Source organism: Equus caballus, chromosome 13 (assembly GCF_041296265.1).
Source record: "Equus caballus isolate H_3958 breed thoroughbred chromosome 13, TB-T2T, whole genome shotgun sequence".
Taxonomy (NCBI): Eukaryota; Metazoa; Chordata; class Mammalia; order Perissodactyla; family Equidae; genus Equus; species Equus caballus.
This window is the reverse complement of record NC_091696.1, coordinates 47,075,060-47,093,338: the sequence shown is the minus strand read 5'-3', so window position 1 is coordinate 47,093,338 and position 18,279 is coordinate 47,075,060.

The following is an 18,279-nucleotide window of genomic DNA, read 5'->3' as shown; positions in this document are numbered from 1 at the left end:
ATTTTTGAGACATATCAACCAGCTTGCCGGGGAGGGACCAGATATTGATTAAGCCTTACTATGTGCTGGGCATAGTGCAACATGCCTGTGTATTATCTTCTCTTCGCATAAAAATTTGCAAAGGTGGATGTCATTCATCCTATTTTATAGTGAAGAAATTTCACATTGGCGGAATTAAGGTCACATGGCTAGTGAGTGATAGGCTTTCTAAAGCAATCAAGGCATTCTGAATCCACAGCTCACAGAATTTCATCTAATTGGTGTCCCTTTTCAAGAAAATGGTCTGTAGCAACTCAGAATCTGAGCCACGAATTTCTCTAAGCAGAATCTGGAGGAAGTAACGTTGGACTAGAGTCTAGGCAGTGGTTCTCAACTTGGGGAGTGGATGATTTTGCCCCCCACTCCAGGGGACACTTGGCCATGTCTGGAGACGTCTTGGGTTGTCACAACTGAAGTGGGGAGGTCCTACTAGCATCTAGAAGGTAGAGACCAGGGAGGCTGCTTAACATTCTACACTGCAAAGGGGAGCTCCCCACAACAAAGAAATACCCAGCCCGAAATGTCGATCGTGTCCAAGTTGATAAACCCTGGTCTATAGCGACCACACGTTTTTCTCTTCTCAGAAATAATCTCCCTGGGGAAGAGAGTGCTGAACCTGTGAATCCAGTCCACAGTGGTGAGATTTCAGGCACAAACTGGGGGGATGTTGGGGCTCTTGGACTCACTGTGGTGCACTAACAAACCTTTAAAGTTGGCTTCCAGATCTGTTTTCTGCACCCACCCACCCTCATCTCTTTCCTCAATTACTAGTTGAAAATTCTTACAAATCTTAGGGTTTCAGCAAAAACATCATATACAGTGTTCTCTATCAACTCATTGACATTGAAAATGCCTGGATTTGGGCTTCTTTGATTTTGTTAAGAGTTAAAACAAAGCGGTCTTAAAAACCTCAAAGAGAAACAGAATTTTAATGTTCTTATTACCAAAATAACGTGTGTTCATTGCTGAAAATTTAGAAAATAGATGCAAACAGAAGCAAATAAAATTCTGGGCACACCCATCACCCAGAAATAACTGTTTATAATATTTTGGAAAATGGACTTTTTTCTATAAAAACATATGCAAATGAAATTACTCAGACAATAATCAAGGAGGCATGTAAATTCTGGCAAATAGTGATAATAATAAAAATAATAAATAAGAGCAGCAACAATAGCAGAAATAAAAGCTAACATTTAAATGGTACAGATTTTATGCCAGATGCTGTTCTGAGACGTTCACATTTGTGAACTCATTTAATCCTCGCAACAACCCTGTGAGGTAGGTACTGTTATTATTTCCATTTTCAAGATGAGGACACTTAGACAACAAGGCCGTCTTCAGATAGGACCGAGTTCACACGTAGCTGCTCAGGATGCCCTGAGGTCTGGAAGATGATGGAAGCATTCCTTCCTCCTCCCCTCTGACATCTTTTCATCCACTTCCCACTTCCTGTTATCGAAAGCTGTGTTCGTTTCTGGTGGCTGCTATAACAAATTATAGCAAACTAAGTGGCTTCAAGCAACAGAAATGTATTCTCTCAAGTTCTGGAGGCGAGAAGTCCAAATCAAGGTTTTGGCAGGGCCACACTCTCTCTGGAGACTTGGGGAGAATCCATCCCTCGCCTCTTCCGGCTTCTGGTAGCTGTCCACGGTCCTGGGCTCCTGGCCACATCTCTCTCTGCTACAGTTTCACATCACCTTCTCCTCTCTGGGCACCTCCACAACTTCTCCCCATCAATCTCTCTTCTTTCTTGCGTTTCTAGTCTTCTCCCTTCAGCTTCTCAGCTTCATCCTGTCCCAGGTCCTTGAGCCTGTAGGTCCCATTTCATGGATCCCCCCGCCCTGCCATGCACATTTCTCTACAGTTGTCTCTGGGTCTTAATCTTTGATGAGTGGCTCTTAGAAGCAAACTAATTTCTCTTGCTCATGTTGGCTGCTTCTCACCATATAACTAAAGGCTTTTTCACTTTCCAGGGTGAGAATGGGGAATAACAAGTGAAGATTGCAAATAAAGACCAAGAAATATGGCAAAAGAAAAAAACAAAACAAAACATTTGCTAGTTTCCTACCAATTAACTCATTTGCCCTAGGGGAAATTCATTAAACCATCTCAGAGCCACTCTTAGGGATCTGCCATCATAATCTTCCCTTTAACACGGCTGAAGGGGAAGAAATAATTCTCAGCGGGGAGAAAAATTGCGTGTTGAAACAATAGATCCTTATAAAAAAATTCCCCTCTTTAGGGTTTCCTAATTTCTCTTTCCTCAAACATCAGAGAGGGACAGACAAGGAATTTCCTGCTTTTGAAAGTCACTGTGATGTGCCCTTTAATTCAGTAAAGAAAAGCAGGACTACAAAGTAGTCCTTCATGAGATGACATAGCCATTCTTGGTTTGGGGATCGGGGTATCCTCAACGACATAACATGGCAAAGCTGGTAATTAAATAACAAAACAGAAGCTATTGAGAAGACGGTGTGGGTGGCGCAGTGGGCCAGAACTTGAGACCCCAGCAAATGGAGGCATCATTTTGTTCCATGTGACACACATTCCTGAGTTCCACTTTATTGCAAAATGGGCCCTGTCGCCAACCTCAGTCAACTATTTTATACATACACATATATCTTTGTGCTTTGAAAAGGAGAACATATTCATATTCTTAACTGGTATTAAGTTTACAGTTTTGGAGGTTTCATTTGCATAATAAAATGCTATGCAAGAGGAGATGAGGGTTAATCAAAGGGTTTTATCACTCTTTTTAATTATCTTCATTATGCCAGAACAAGATGTAAATTTTAATTCTACCTTGTTAGCTAGCAGATTCCACCAAACTTTGGATATTCTAATCATCTGTCATTTTTAATAGGCACAGATGCCAGTGATTTTAGCAAACTAAATGCCCTAAATATTGTAAGCTTTATTAATCTCATTGATATATCATTTAATATAATTTAGCAATTATCAATGTTAAACACAAGATCAGCGTGATCACCCCAGATGGAGGCCCCCATGAACCTCAAATAGGACCCTTTCATTTTTCTTTTCCCATCCTGTTCTTCATCAACTTACATTTAAAATTCTTCCCTGTTCATACAGCTCTTCTTTTTTCGCTCCTTCTCCATCAAATATGTAGCCGTAGCTTGCAATTCACATGCAGTTACTTTTCAACGACCCGCAAACTCTCTAGCTTTCTAAAAGGAGACAGTAATGTGTTCTCAGCCCACAGACATGAGAAAGATTTTCAAGGGATGGTGGTGGGGGGTGTCTGTGTAAGTGTTGCGTTTACCTGCTATACTCATCGTGGAGAAGATAAATGACGTCTTCGTCTCAGTCTGGGTGGTCAAAGGCAGAACGTGGGGATCACATTTAAATGAGAACACTGCTGAGGAGTAAACAACAGAGAGGACTTTCCCTGGGCTCCAGGAGATAAGCAGCCTGGCAGAAAGAGGTGGCTGCTTTTGTCTGCTGCTTCTGAGCACTGAGCTGGTGGGAGGTGACGTGAAGCCAGAATCAGAGAGACTAAGGAATCCTGACTGGTCAAATGGATTAACTAAGTTAGATGTTTCTTATGGTCCTCAGATTGAGTTTTAGAAGGTGTGAAAGGTGGTGTTATGGACTGAAGGTTTGTGTCCCCCCCCAAATTCATATATTGAAAGCCTACCCCGCAATGTGATGGTATTAGGAGATGGGGCCTTTGGGAAGTGATTAGGGCTAGATGATGAGGGTGGAGCCCTCATGAATAGGATTAGTGCCCTATTATGAGTCACGAGAGAGCTTGCTTCCTCTCTCTGTTCTCCACCAAGTGAAGATATGGTGAGAGGTGAACAGTCTGCCACTTAAAAGAGGTCACTCACCAGAACCTGACCAGGCTGGCACCCTAATCTCAGACTTCCAGCCCTTAGAACTTAAGAAATAAATTTCTGTTGTTTATAAGTCACCCAGTCTGTAGTATTTTTGTCACAGCAGCCAGAGCTGACTAAGACAGCTAGTAAATTAATCCTGTGATTTATATCAGAGCCATGGGATCCCAGCTTTGATCTCTTACTAGCTGTGCCACCACGGACAAACCACTTATCCTCTCTGAGCCTCAGATTCCTCAAATGTAAAAGTGAGACAGGTCATGATATCGATCATGAGTTTTTAAATAACAACAAGCTTGTAGTGTGATACTGTGATTTATAATAAGAAACATATATTTGGTCTTCATCGTCATTTCTGGGACAGAGCTCCCAATCCCTTAGAATTTCTTAAATGTTGGGAGCCATCAAGGTGTCTCTTGTTGTGTTAATGAGGTGACCCACCTAAGGATGGGGACTGGTTGCCAAGAGAACCAACTATGTGATTAGAGTTAAAAATAAATGTGGAGTGGGAGGGAATGGACCAGTTACTAAGATTAGAAGGCAATCTCTTTATAGGGACACAGGAACCCTATGTCAGCACTGTCCAAGAGAACTTTCCATGACAATGAGAATATTTTATACCTGTGCTGTCCAATATGATAACTATTAGCCACATGGAGCTATCGAGTACTTGAAATGTGACTAGTGCAATAAAGGAATTGAATTTGTAATGTTATTTAATTTTAAGTAATTTAAATTTAGTTTTAAATGGTCACCTATGGCTGATGTCTACCATATTGGTCAGTGCCACCCTATGTTCAGCCCAGCCTGCAAAGAGCTCTTCTGTTACAGAGAAAGTTGGCTTTGTCACTCTGTGGCACAGTGATTTGCTGAGCTGTTCTCAAGGTCCAGGAGGCTGGAGCATCTATCTCATTGTTTTTCATCATTTCCTTCATTTGTCTGTCAGTGATCGAGTATCTATTATGCACCTAGCCCTGTGCTGGACACTGAGAAATCAAATAAAGTGATGGCCCCAGAAGCTCACAGATCATTAGGGATGACAGGCTAGGAAAGAGGCAATTACAACCCAGGAGTTCCATAATGGATATGGAGAACCAGGTGCCGAGAGAGAAGTAACCAAGGTCTCCTAATTCACTCTAGGAAGGGAAAGTGAGAGAAGGCTACTGGAACAGGGAGGACGGGAATGAATGGGGTTCCTATGCAAAGAAATGGCGGCATAAGAAAATGTGGAGTTGTACACAGTTTACATTTCCAATGGCCACACGTGGATGCAAGAAAAAAAAACATTACTTGAAAAGAATATATTTTCTTCTAGCTGAATCTAGACACGTCTGAATATAACTCCCCATCCTTCCAGGCTGGTGGGAATTTTAATCTCTGTTATTACCATGCTTGTTCTTTCAGTGTCACCCAAAGTCAAGCAAAGTTCTGGGGTTCTAAATGGTCTATTCTAGAACCTTGGACAAAGGCCTTCCAGTCTACGTGCTACACTGGTCCCATTAATGTATGTATTTACCCTGAAACACTCCCTGTTCCTCAAGACCTAAAACCCCAGGGCCCAGGCTCTAATGTCCCCCATTGCCCGTTGCAGACATTCCCCACTGAGGACCACTTGCCTCTCCTGTTGCAAGGGCAGTGTGCTTTGTTGCCTTGCACTTCCTGTGCCCATCTCAATCCCAACACCCTCCTAGTCTGGGGGAGCTTTCTCATCTTCGCAGATGCCAGTGCTTTCTCCCATCAGCTTGGTCAGGTATGATTAATATTCTCTCTTATCGGCAGGCCCTTAAAGGGCCAGTGTTGGTCCTAGGGATGGGGGGATGAAATGCTCAAACCATTCGATATTTTTCTTAGTAATTCATCTGTTACAAAATATGCAGGAGATGAATAAGCCCTGGTGCTCTACTGTGTAGCATAGTGCCTATAGCTAACAATACTGTATTGTAGTACGTATAAACATTTGCTCAGAGAGTAGTAGATCTTATGTTAAGCGTTCTTATCACAAAATAATAATGCTAATAATAAATAAGAGAGTGAGAAGAAATATTTGGAGGCAATAAGTAGGTTTATGACATGGATTGCCGTGATGGTTTCACAGGTGTATACTTAACTTTAAACCTATCTAGCTGTTTACATTAATTATGTACAGCATTTTATACGCCAAAAAACATTTTTTTTAGTAATATTCAGGAAATGGTAGATAGTTCTGTATAACAGGCCAGGGAATATCTTAGGGAGTGGCGGAAGACAAGAGGAAGAAAGAAGGGGCCAGATTAAGGAGGAGAGTTTAAATGCTATGTGAAGAAGCTTAGAGTACTGGGTTCTTAGAGTGATGGCACGTCGGATATTCTCAGGCTTTTTGTTAGTATGTTTCTGTTGTTCTAAGCCACTCAGTTTTGTGGTACCTTGTTATGGCAGCCATAAGAAACAAAAAGAGCCATTACTGCTTTCTCAGCCTCTGTTGTAGCTACATTAGGAGCATATGACTGAGGTTTAGCCAGTCAGATGCACCCACCTAGGATCCATCCAGGGTGCACCTGGGCAAACAGGCACACAGTAACATGCATCTTCAGTGTGAGAACTGTGCCCTCCTGGGCACTAAGTGAGCTCACTACACTGCTGCTTTGGCATGAACTTACCCATGGTTCCAACTGTGTCACCTTCCTTTGCTCCTGCCTGTTTCTTCAGGCTGACAATTTTGCGTGCTGAGAGTCTCCCAGTAAATTCCATGGCTGCTTAAATCAGCATATGAAAATTTCCTTTGCTTGAAACTGATAACCTGGCCGATGCGGATGGGGAAAAGTCTGTAACGCATCCCTGAAGTGGTAAGTGGTGGACAGGGGTGAAGTCTCTTCTGTGAGCGGGGTGCCAAGTGGCTCCAGGGGAGAGGGGAGACCGTTTGGCTCCAGGTGAGAAGCGGGAATATGGGAGGGCTTGAAAGAAAATGAGGGCGCATGGTGTCAAGTGCATGTGTGTGTGTGTACATGCATACACGTTTCCACATTCTCAGCTACAGATCTTCCAGAGGGAGAGCAGCCAAACGTGCCCATGGGGTGAACTTTGGTCGCCCGGCGGGCGCTCACTAAACAGTGCGTTCAGGCTTCACCGGCGCCGAGCAGGGTAAACGACAGTTTCCAAGTTTGAAAAATGAGCTGCTTCACTCGCCTGGTGCTAATGCCTTTTTCGAAGAAACTTACATCTTGGAAATGTCATGACACATTGCGATCACGGAGAACACAGCCACAGTAATTGGGAGTGTTTCTTCAAGAGCAGAGCGTGTCGAAGAAGATACATGGCTCGCAGCATAATTTCCCGCAACAATGGTGGGGTGGGGGAGCGCGCGTGCGGGAAAGCTGCCTTTGAAATAAATCCTGGAGGGAGCTGCAACGGCTGGGGCTTCTGGGTAATGGAGCTGCTTCAGGAGGCAGTGCCTGTCCTGATTAGCTACAAATTAGTTGTGTGACTATGGCCATGCCTATAAATCACTCCGTGACTCAGTTTCTCCATCTGTCAACTGAGAATAGTAACACATGCACTCTGTTGCTCGCAGTATTGCATCAGATGCAATCAAATTCCAATGAACTAAAAATCATTGCAACTTATTGAACACGTACTACTTGCCAGGCGCATTCTAAGCACTATTTATGAATTAACTAACTCAAAACATACAAGAACTCCAAGAGATGGATACCACTATTAATAATGGATACCATTATTATCACTATCTAGAGGGGGAAGAATTGAGGCACAGAGAGGCTAGATGTTTTGCTCAAGGTCATAAAGCTAGAACGTGGTCCTGCCAAGATTTGAACTCAGTCCAGATCTGACATCTGAATTCATGACCACTACCTGATTCATCTCTCACACCGGATGCCATAGTGTTGTGAAAAGTGTAAAGATACTAATAAATACACCATGTGTTAATATCAACAATGCTGAGACATCTTTAAAAGAAAGAGCGAACAAAACTGGAGTGGATTTGATTCTATTTGTGACGATTTTGAATGAGCTGTGAGAACAAAAAAAAGCAACTACATTAGTTCCACACTTGAGGACCAGTGGGTTTATCCTTCCAGTAATTGAGTAAGTAAGGGGATTTGTGCCCATTTTACAAATGAGATGTCCAGTAGCTGACATTCCTAAGATTATCCAGCAAAATAAATAGCCACGATGGGATCCAAATTCAGATGGACGGATTACAGAGACCATGCTCTTTCCTCTGTAAAATGTTGTGGTAGGCCAGTTTCCCTCAAAGGAACACCTATTTAAAATATTTGACCCTTCGCCTCCTCTCTCAGACGGAGATAAAAGAACAAAGACGTTAACAAGATAATGTAAACACTAACATTCCTCCTAAGAGGTTAAATTACCCAGAAGCCCTCATTTCTAAAGGCCACCTTCTCTGGTCTGTGTTCTCCTAAAGCGCTCTAAGCTTTTCCATCAGGAAAGTATTCAACTGATACATGCTTTGTGCCGGACCTCAGGATTTCAGGGCTGTCATCTGGGGAATGAAGAAAACTGGTTGCTCATCACCTGCCTGTGGACGTCTGGTTCTTTCATGCCAGGACCTAGGGTGCCAGTGGCCCAGCCTTTCTGCTCTCATTAGCAGGCCACTCACATGTGACAAAGGTATTCTGAAAAGACAAAGACTTGGACTTCCAACTCTTCAGTAGAAACGGAGATTTATCAAGAAGATAACATGATGGGTGACTGACTAGGAGTCCTTTAGAAGCCCTGCTTTAAATAATTGCCAAGACTGATTTGTAAGAAAATGATCAGAGCTTGTTCTGAAATATTAAAAATTGCAAGCATGCTCAGAAGCATGTGGGTTGGTCGTCTTTAGCATTTTTCTGTGATATTGATGGCATTCCCCTCTCAAAGGCAGAGGGAAGCATTGTTAGACACAGGCTAGAAGATTGGAAGGAGCAGTAGCTCTGAAGACACATATCTATGGCTATGATACCCAATTATGGCATTTACCAATTGTATGACAGTTGAACAAGTCCCTTCACTTCTACTAGACTCAATTACCTCTCCTGTTAAGTGGCCACAATAATTCCTACACTGAGATCCTTTCAGGCACCAACTGTGTCTCATTTATCTCTGTAAACACAGGGACTGGAAATAGCCGGTGCTCAGTTAATGGGTGGTAAATAATCAGAGTAATTGTGACTATTACATGAAATAACTTGTTTTGTAAAAAGCCTCGCTGAATTCCTGATACATATTAGGTGCTTAATAAATAGCTGTTTTCTCTTCTCCCATCTTTAGCCTCTCAGTTGTGTCTTTAAAACTGCCACTTTAGATTCTGCCTTTCACGCCCTATGAATTCACTGGATACATTTCTGGAAGTTTAACAGATATCTCAAATGCAATATGTCTTCTACTGAGCCCATGATCTTCCTCCCAAACTCTATCTACTCACAGCTTCCTCATCTCAAGTGATGGTAATGCCATCCTTTCATGTGCTAAAAACAAAAATGAAAACACAAAGCAAACAAATTTTTTTTTAAGGGAGATTAGCCCTGAGCTAACATCTGCTGCCAATCCTCCTCTTTTTGCTGAGGAAGACTGGCCCTGAGCTAACATCCGTGCCCATCTTCCTCTACTTTATATGTGGGACGCCTACCACAGCATGGCTTGCCAAACGGTGCCGGGTCCGCACCAGGGATCCGAACCAGCGAACCCCAGGCCCCCGAGGCGGAACGCGCGCAGTTAACCACTGCACCACCGGGCTGGCCCACAAACAAATTTTTAAATCCTTTGTTTATTTTATTATTGAACTGTGTTATTTGGTAGATAAATAATCGTTCCCCTTATATTTTTGTTGCAAATCGCATATTTTATCAAGTTAAGATGATCCTCATTGCATTTCATGAATTCTACTTTTACCTTATGTAAAAGCCACTCCCAACTCTTTCTTTTTGTTTGTTTTCTCAGATAAAGCTTTGCTTGACTTATTAATTTTAGCCTTTTATGTCATTTTCCTTTACATTTCGTTGAATTTGATTTCTTTTTAGTTTCTTTTTACTTTTTTCTTAGTATAAGAATCTTTTTCGCTTTTAATAGGGTGGTTTAAATCATGGACACGTTAGCTTACCTGATGTATTTACTCTTACGTGTAGTTTTATCTTATGCTTTCTGCCCGGTTTTTTGTTGCTATTTTGTTTTGTTTTTAGTACTTCCTTGAAGTTTCTTTTGTTTTTCTGACTTTTCCCCTATGGATTATATTTGGTTACCATGTGTGATATTGTGATTTATAATAAGAAAAATGTATTTGATCTTCATCCCCTTTCTGGCACAGAGCTCCTAAAAACCTTAGCATTTCCTAAAAGATGAGAGTGATAAAGGTACTGCTTGTTACGTTAATGAGGTGACTTTTGGACTGTGCCTAAAGGTGGGGGTTGGTTGCCAGGGAAACCAAGCACGTGAAGAGGGGGTGGGGGGAGGGCCTGGGGGGTTGAATCCATCCCCAGTGGCCAATGATTTAATCAATCTTGCCTATGTAATGAAGCCTCCATGAAAACCCAAAGGGACAGGGTTTGGAGAGCTTCTGGGTTGGTGAATACATGGAGATTTGGAGAGTGTCCTATTTGCACACGGAGAATGGAAGCTCCATGACCTTTCTCCATACCTTGCCTTGTGCATCTCTTCTGTGTGGCTGTTCCTGAGTTGTGCCCTTTTATAATAAACCAGTGATCTAGTAAGTAAAATGTTTCTCTGAGTTCTTTGAGTTGCTCTAGCAAATTAATTGAACCCAAGGGTCTTGGGAACCTCTGATTTATCGCCAGTCAGAAGTACAGGTAACAACCTGGGCTTGCAACTGGCGTCTGAAGTCTAAGTAGGGGGTTATGAGAACCTTCAATATGTAGCAGGTTATTCAGATGCACAGGTGACAACCTGCACTTGCGACTGACATCTGAAGGGGGGGCAGTCTTGTAGGATTGAACTTTTAACCTGTGGAATCTGATGCTATTTCTGGGTTGACAGTGTCAGAATTGAGTTGAACTGTAGGACACCCAGCTGGTGTCCAAGAATTGCTTATTGGTGTGGGAAACTTCCCCTCACATTGGAATTGGTACCAGAATCTACTGAGCATGTAACTTTTCCAATGACATGAAAAGTATACATCTTAATTTTTGCTCTATTATTGGCTGATGTTAATTTTCTCAAGAGCTTCATTTAAATTATATTATCATGTGTGGCTCATCTCCACAACCGTGTTTATTTTAACTTCTTTATGGCCTATCTTGCCCTATAGGGATGTAAGTCTCATGAGGTCGAGTACTTTGACTTGTCCCCACTGTAGCTCGGGCACCAAGCAAAGACACAACACATGCTCAATAACTTTTGTGAGTAAAAGAAATTTCGTCCCCTCTCCTTTCTTCTCGGGCTTTGTAAACCATCTGAGAGTCAAACCCAGATGGTTTTTATGTTATCGTTTTTGTATGATAGAGCTTTTCTTTTAAGAATTATTTTTGGTCTTCATGTACAATTTTGTGACCATACTTACAACTATCCTCCTCCCACTTACCAAACGCCACACAGAATTTCACTACTGCTAATTCCACTTTTAGACAAGAACAGGTGTTCTCTGTGCTGCAGGGGAAAAAAAAAGCCTGATCTTAGAAAGCAGAGCCATCTCAGCCTCCATAAGATCTATGAGAAAGGAGCTACGAGGCGAAATGTTATTGAGGTGATTCTGTGCAGTGTGCAGGGGTTCAACCCCTACACCCTGAATGGTTCAAGGAGTAGATATTAATGTCACACCTATTCTGTGCTGGGTATCATACCACGTGCAGGTTTGGTATAAATGAATAAAACATTCATGTAACAATTGTGAACCAGGTCCCTACACTGTGACAGGCATTGTGCTGAGGCCCGGGGAAACAACAACAAACTACATGTGCACTTCATGCCATAAGATGCTCATAGATCCAGTTCTGTCTCACCCAACTGCCACATAAAATCTGAAATCATGGTTTTCTTTTATTTTCAAAAAGAAAAAAAGCGGATTTGGGGCAGATGAAACCAAAACTCATTGCCAGAAACAAAAGAGAAGATTTCCAGAAATTCCAGAAAGTACCAAATGCCTTTCATTGAAAAACTGGAAAAGGATTTCCCGAGCCAAGTGTTCAGGTACATCATTTTGAAAGACAAATTACCAGTAATCCAGTTAAATTTTAACTAGCATTATCTAAATGAAAAATATCGAAGTGTGAGATACCCCAGCAAGAATGGCTCCAATTTCCTGCCTGGATGCTAAGTAAGGAATAGACTGTTTAATATCATCTTGATAACATTTTTATAGGTTCATGTTGGCCCATCAGATTTCAATTTGTCACCTGCTATCTAGCAGTTTTCTAATTGCTCATCACTTTACAGTGTAAAATAATAGGCCCTGAATTGCAAGGCTTTTTTTTTTTTTTTAATAATAGAAAGGTAGAGTGGGACGAAGGGGCTTTATTTCTAACCAATGATGTTTTTTCCTGGTTAGAATAAGAATGGTTGCCAATAATTCAAACACAATATGCTATTGAGCTCATTTCACTTCTCCTGCTGAATTAATTTGTGAAAGATAACACAAAATGAAGAAGGAAATCCTCAAAGCTCTCTTTCCCTCACCTCCCACCCTTCCCAGAGGTTGAGGAGGAGTACTGGTGAGAAGACACACGAATGGACGTGTAGCACAAGGAGGCTGGACATCAAAGTTACAGGGTCTTGGGTTTGAATTCCAAGCTCAGGCACTTAAAGCATGTGACCTTGGGCAGTACCCAATCCCACTGAGCTCTCTGTCAGTAAAATTGGGACCTGGATTCCTACTCACAAGGTTCTTGGGGTAACTGGGGTTAAGCTGTAAAGTCTGCTGCAGAATGGGAAACATCTTGGGCACCCACTAAATTATAGATCTTAACGTGTAGTACAGTATCTGGTATAGTTCACTCCCTCCTCCCAGATGCTCTTTCTGCCTTCCAGGACATCTTATTTCTGGTTTTCCTCCCTCCTCACTATCCATTCCTGCTCAGTCTCCACCACCTGCTCTCTTCTCCCCTCTCTTTTCCTCTTAGTATTTGAGTGCCCCAGGACTCAGTCCTCCACCCTCCTCTCTTCTCCATGTACACTCACTCTCTTGAAGATCTCATCTGGTCTCATGCAACACCATATATATGCTGATAACTCAGATTTAAATCTCCAGCCTAAACTTCTCCATCTCAAATGTCAGACTCATAGATATACCTTCCTTCTCAACATCTCTACCTGTGAGTCTAATTGATATCTCAAACTAAATATATCTGAAACTAAAGTCTGAATCCCACAAATTCTTCTCCATCCATGGCCTTTCCAATCTCAGCTGATGGAGCCCAATCCTTTTAACTGCTCAGAACAAAATCCTTAAAGGCACCCTTAATTCCTTTCTTATTCAAGAACCCCACATCCAACCCACCGGGAAATCCCATGGGCTCCACCATTTTGTCAACCTAGAACTTGATGGAATAAGGTCATGTAGCTCTGTAAAGAAACAAAGAATTGGAAAGAAACCTTATACAATGCATTCAGTTGTTTGGTTAACTTGGTTGACAGTTGACTTTTGCTCACTGGTTTCAGTTGTGATGAGCACTAGGTTAGCCAGTTTGAGTGTTCAACCATCTTGTGCCTGTTTTGGTAGAGGAAAGGAATGATGCGCCTGTTTCTCTTCCAGTCATGAGCAAATGGAGAAAGGAGAAGTCGGCTACAGTGGACTGCAGAGAGGCTGTAATTAGCTTACTGGCCATTGTGGCCCTAGTGGTGCCACCAATGGATTCAGAACTAGAGAGGTACCAGCCAAGGCACAGGGGTCATAACACTATTCCTTTTCATCTTCTGAAATGTTGTCTCCTAATTGCTATTGGCTAAGAACCAAGGATATTCCCCTACTAACAGATGATCTTTACTAGGAAAAACAGGAGGGAAGATGTGTCCTTTGGAGTATTCCAGAAGCTAAATGTTTGCATGCATGTGGCATGTGTGTGTGTGTGTGTGTGTGTGAAGATTTGAAAACAGCCCTCCAATTATTGTATCTACTGACTTTTACAAAATAATTCATGAAACTCTTTTACTATGTAATTTCATTTTGCTTCTCAGAACAATCTTGGGATAAAGCCAGAGCAGTTACTGCTATTCCATCTCATGACTGATTTCCTTTACTCTGCTTTGCATTTTCTTTTTTTTCTACAGCACCCATCACTTCTAACGTAACACTTAACGTACTTGTTTTTTAGATGGTTTGCATATTTTCTCAGCTAGGGTAACAGTAGAAATCTTTATTTACTTCACTCGTGAATCTCAAATATCTAGAACAATCCCTAGCACATAGTAGGCATTCAAGAAGTATTTGTTGGATGAATGAATATGAGTATGTCTATCAAGTATATATCAACATCTGTGTCATCATCATCAGCCCAAGACTGCAATGTCCTCTGGATCTCTGTTCTGTTCTTCCCTCTTGATGGTATTCTTTTCCAGGACATGCCTGATCCCATCTTAATATGCATACTTCAGTTAAAGGGTTTGATGTTCCTCCAGATCCGCTGAAATCAGTTATTAATCAGACAATGAAAGGTTTGAATGCATCCTTTTCCTATGTCTTTTGGCTACCAGGGAACCCAGAGCTAGCTATGTTACTCAACCTAATCAGCAGTTCAGCCCTTTCTTTTCTCTTTTGTTCTATGTCTGTGTGTTTTCATAATAAATTCATTTCCTTTTTTTTAAAGTAGATATAGATACTGAGATAAATTCAGATTAAATGCAAAGTAAGAGATTTCCAAAGCAGTCCTCTTTACAGTACTTTAAATCATAATCCTAAAAAGCAAACCAAAAAACCCTTAAAATTTACTGAATGCTTAATATGTATCAGTCTTACCATCCCTCTCGCGTACCTCACCCACTTCAATTTATGGGAACTCGCTGATTCTTAAGGGTGTCGGGGTTTTCAGCTCCTGGCCTAGATGTCAGATAACATTTAAGACTTGATGGCGTGGGCTGGAAGGTGTGTGGTGAATGCATCTTTTTAGGTTTAAAGGGACATGAGTGGAACAGAGAGCTTACACTATGGTAAACATAGGGATTCTCTAAGACCTTAAATAAAATTGAAACCACTCCTCTCCTTGCCCCATCCCCTACACACATATCCTGACGACTAGAATGTTTTTATGTCTTATGTGCATCACTTTCTCCTGGTTGCCCAAAGCAGACACTTACCTTCCAATGACGCAGCTTATTGTACTGCATTCGATCTATGAGACTCCGTGCTTGTTGAAAAGCCAAGATCTGGCCAAGGCTGATGCAATGCCTGCTTTCTCCCAGCTTTTGTTATGTAGATGAGTTTCCATTTTATTTTTGGTGTATCAGTTGAATTCTGAGTATTTTAATAGTTGCGAAGCTTCACCGAACTCCAGCTTAAGATTCAGGATGTTATATCTAGCAGAAAATGAGGATCTCACTCTTAGTTCTCCTTTTTTCCTCCTTAATAATGAAGAGCTGATTTTCACTATTAATGTGACTTTACATCAGGAACTCTGCAGTGGTCCAGGGTAATTCATCCTTAATTAATGTGCCATCTTTTCAACCTGTCCTCATTTAATTATAAAAGCTGGTGAGTCTTGGACCTAAGGAGTGACTGGTGGTTGGAATAATAGAAGGAAAATATTAATTCTTGGCATTTTTCAGAATGGGAATTATTTTTCCCTTGGAAGATCATAAGGATGCAAAAAGTTGTTTGCAAGTACTGTGAGTCCTGTGGGATACCTACTATCTGTACTCTATCACTGTGATCTCTGGCTTCTGAGGGACTTTCTATCAAGCATCCTCAGCCTTCTTATTTTGGTTTCTTTTTCATGGGACCCTATGTAAATCACTTTTAAATCTTACATACCAGTCTTTCTCATGTTAGAGGATTTTTTTAATTGTAGTAAAATATACATAATATAAAATTTACCATTTCAACCATTTTTAAGTGTACATTCAGCGGCATTAAGTAGCTTCACGTTGTTGTGCAGTCATCACCACTATCCATCTCCAGAATGTTATCATCAGCCCAAAATGAAACTCTATATTTAGGAAACAATAGCTTCCCTTTCCTCTTTGCCCCTGTCTCTGGTAACCACTATTCTATTTTATATCTCTGTAAATTTGGCTATTCTAAGTATCTCATAAGAGTAGAATTATATAATATTTGTCCTTTTATGGCTGTTTTATTTCACATAGCATAACGTCTTCAAAGTTCATCTACGTTGCAGCATGAGTCGGAATGTCATTCTTTTTCCATTGTTTGTATGTATATGTGTGTGCTTGTGTATAATATATATCTCATATTTTGTTTATCCATTCATACATCAATGGATGTTTGGGTTATTTCCACCTTTTCAGTTATTGTCAATAATGTTCCTATTGATTTAATGTAAAAATACCTCTTTGAGTCCTGCTTTCAGTTCTCTTGTGTGTGTTCCCAGAAGTGGAATGACTGAACCACATGGTAAGTTTGTGTTCAGTATTTTGAGAAATTGCCATATTCTTTTCCACAGTGGTTACATGATTTTACATTCCCACCAGCAGTACACAAGAGTTCTAAATTCTCCACATCCTCATCAACACTTGCTTTCTGTTTGTTTGGTTTTTTTGATAGTAGCCATCCTGTTGGGTGTGAAGTGTTATCTCATTGTGGTTTTGACTTACATTGCCCCAATAGTCAGTGATGTTAAACGTCTATTCATGTGTTTATTAGCCAGTTGTGTATCTTCTTGGAGAAATATCTATCCAAATCCTTCGGTCATTTTTTAATTTTTTTTTTTTTGATGTTGTTTTTGAGTTGTAGGAGTTCTTTATATATCCTGGATATTAGTCCCTTATCAGATAAGTGATCTGTAGATATTTTCTCTCATTCTGTGGGTTGCCTTTTCACAGGTGATAGTGTCCTTTGAAGCACAAACGTTTTTAATTTTGATGAAGTCCAATTTATCTATTTTTTCTTTTGTTGCCTGTGCGTTTAGTGTTAGGCTTGAGAATCATTGTCAAATCCATCATGAAGTTTTTCCTCTATCGTTTCTTTTAAAACTTATTTACTTACATTTATGCCTTTAATCTGTTTTGAGTTTATTTTCATATATGATATAAGGTAAGGTTAAAGCTTCATTCTTTTGCCTGTGGATGTCCAGTTTTCCCAATGCTGTTTGTTGGAAAGACCCCATTGAATGGTCTTGGCATCTTTGTTGAAAACCATTTGACCAGATATATGAGTGTCATTTTAGATTTAGTAGACTTTTCGTAACCTACAGCCTTGGAAAAATGCGTAGGCTTTGTATTCAGAAAAACCTGGGTTTAAATCCTTACTCTACTTATTAGCTGGGAAAGCTTGGGTAAGTTATTCAACCTCTCTGAGGTTAATTTTTCTCATCTGTAAAATGGGTAAGGTAATGCCTGTCTCTTAGGGCTCCTGTAAAATTAGTCTATGAATTAAAGTGTCCAGCACATGGTAGGTGTTCATTGAGTGATTGCTAAATTTAAAACCTCTCTGGGCTCTTATTTCCTGTCTGTATAATAAGGAAATAACACTTGTCATGTAAAACCTAGTTCACAGGTTAGTAAGGACAAGAAAAGAGAGAAAAGAAAAGCATCCGTCAAAATGTCAGCTATAAGGATATTAGCCATATTGGTATGGCTAATTTTATTTCTTTATTTTTTCTTTTTTTTTCTGTGTAGATTACATCATGTTCACCACCCAAAGACTAATTACAACCCACCACGACACAAATGTGCCTAGTCACCCCTTTTGCCCTCCTCCCTCCCCACTTCCCTTCTTGTAACCACCAATCCAAGCTCTGTCTCTATGTGATTGTTGTTTTTATCTTTTCTTATGAGTGAGATCATACCGTATTTGACTTTCTCCCTCTGACTTAATTTGATTAGGATAATACCCTCAAGGTCTATCCATGCTGTCACAAATGGCCGGATTTCATCATTTCATATGGCTGAGTAGTATTCCATTGTGTATATATACCATATCTTCTTGATCCATTTGTCCATTGATGGGTACCTAGGTTTCTTCCAAGTCCTGGTTATAGTGAATAATGCTGCGATGAACATACGGGTGCATGTATCTTTATGCATTGATGTTTTCACGTTCTTTGGATAAATACCCAACAGTGGAATAGCTGGATCATATGGTAGATCTATTCTTAATTTTCTGAGGAATCTCCATACTGTTTTCCATAGTGGCTGCACCAGTTTGCACTCCCCCCAGCAGTGTATGAGAGTTTCCTTCTCTCCACATCCTCCCTAACACTTGCTGTTTCCTGTCTTGTTAGTTATAGCCATTCTGACTGGAGTCAGGTGATATCTCATTGTAGTT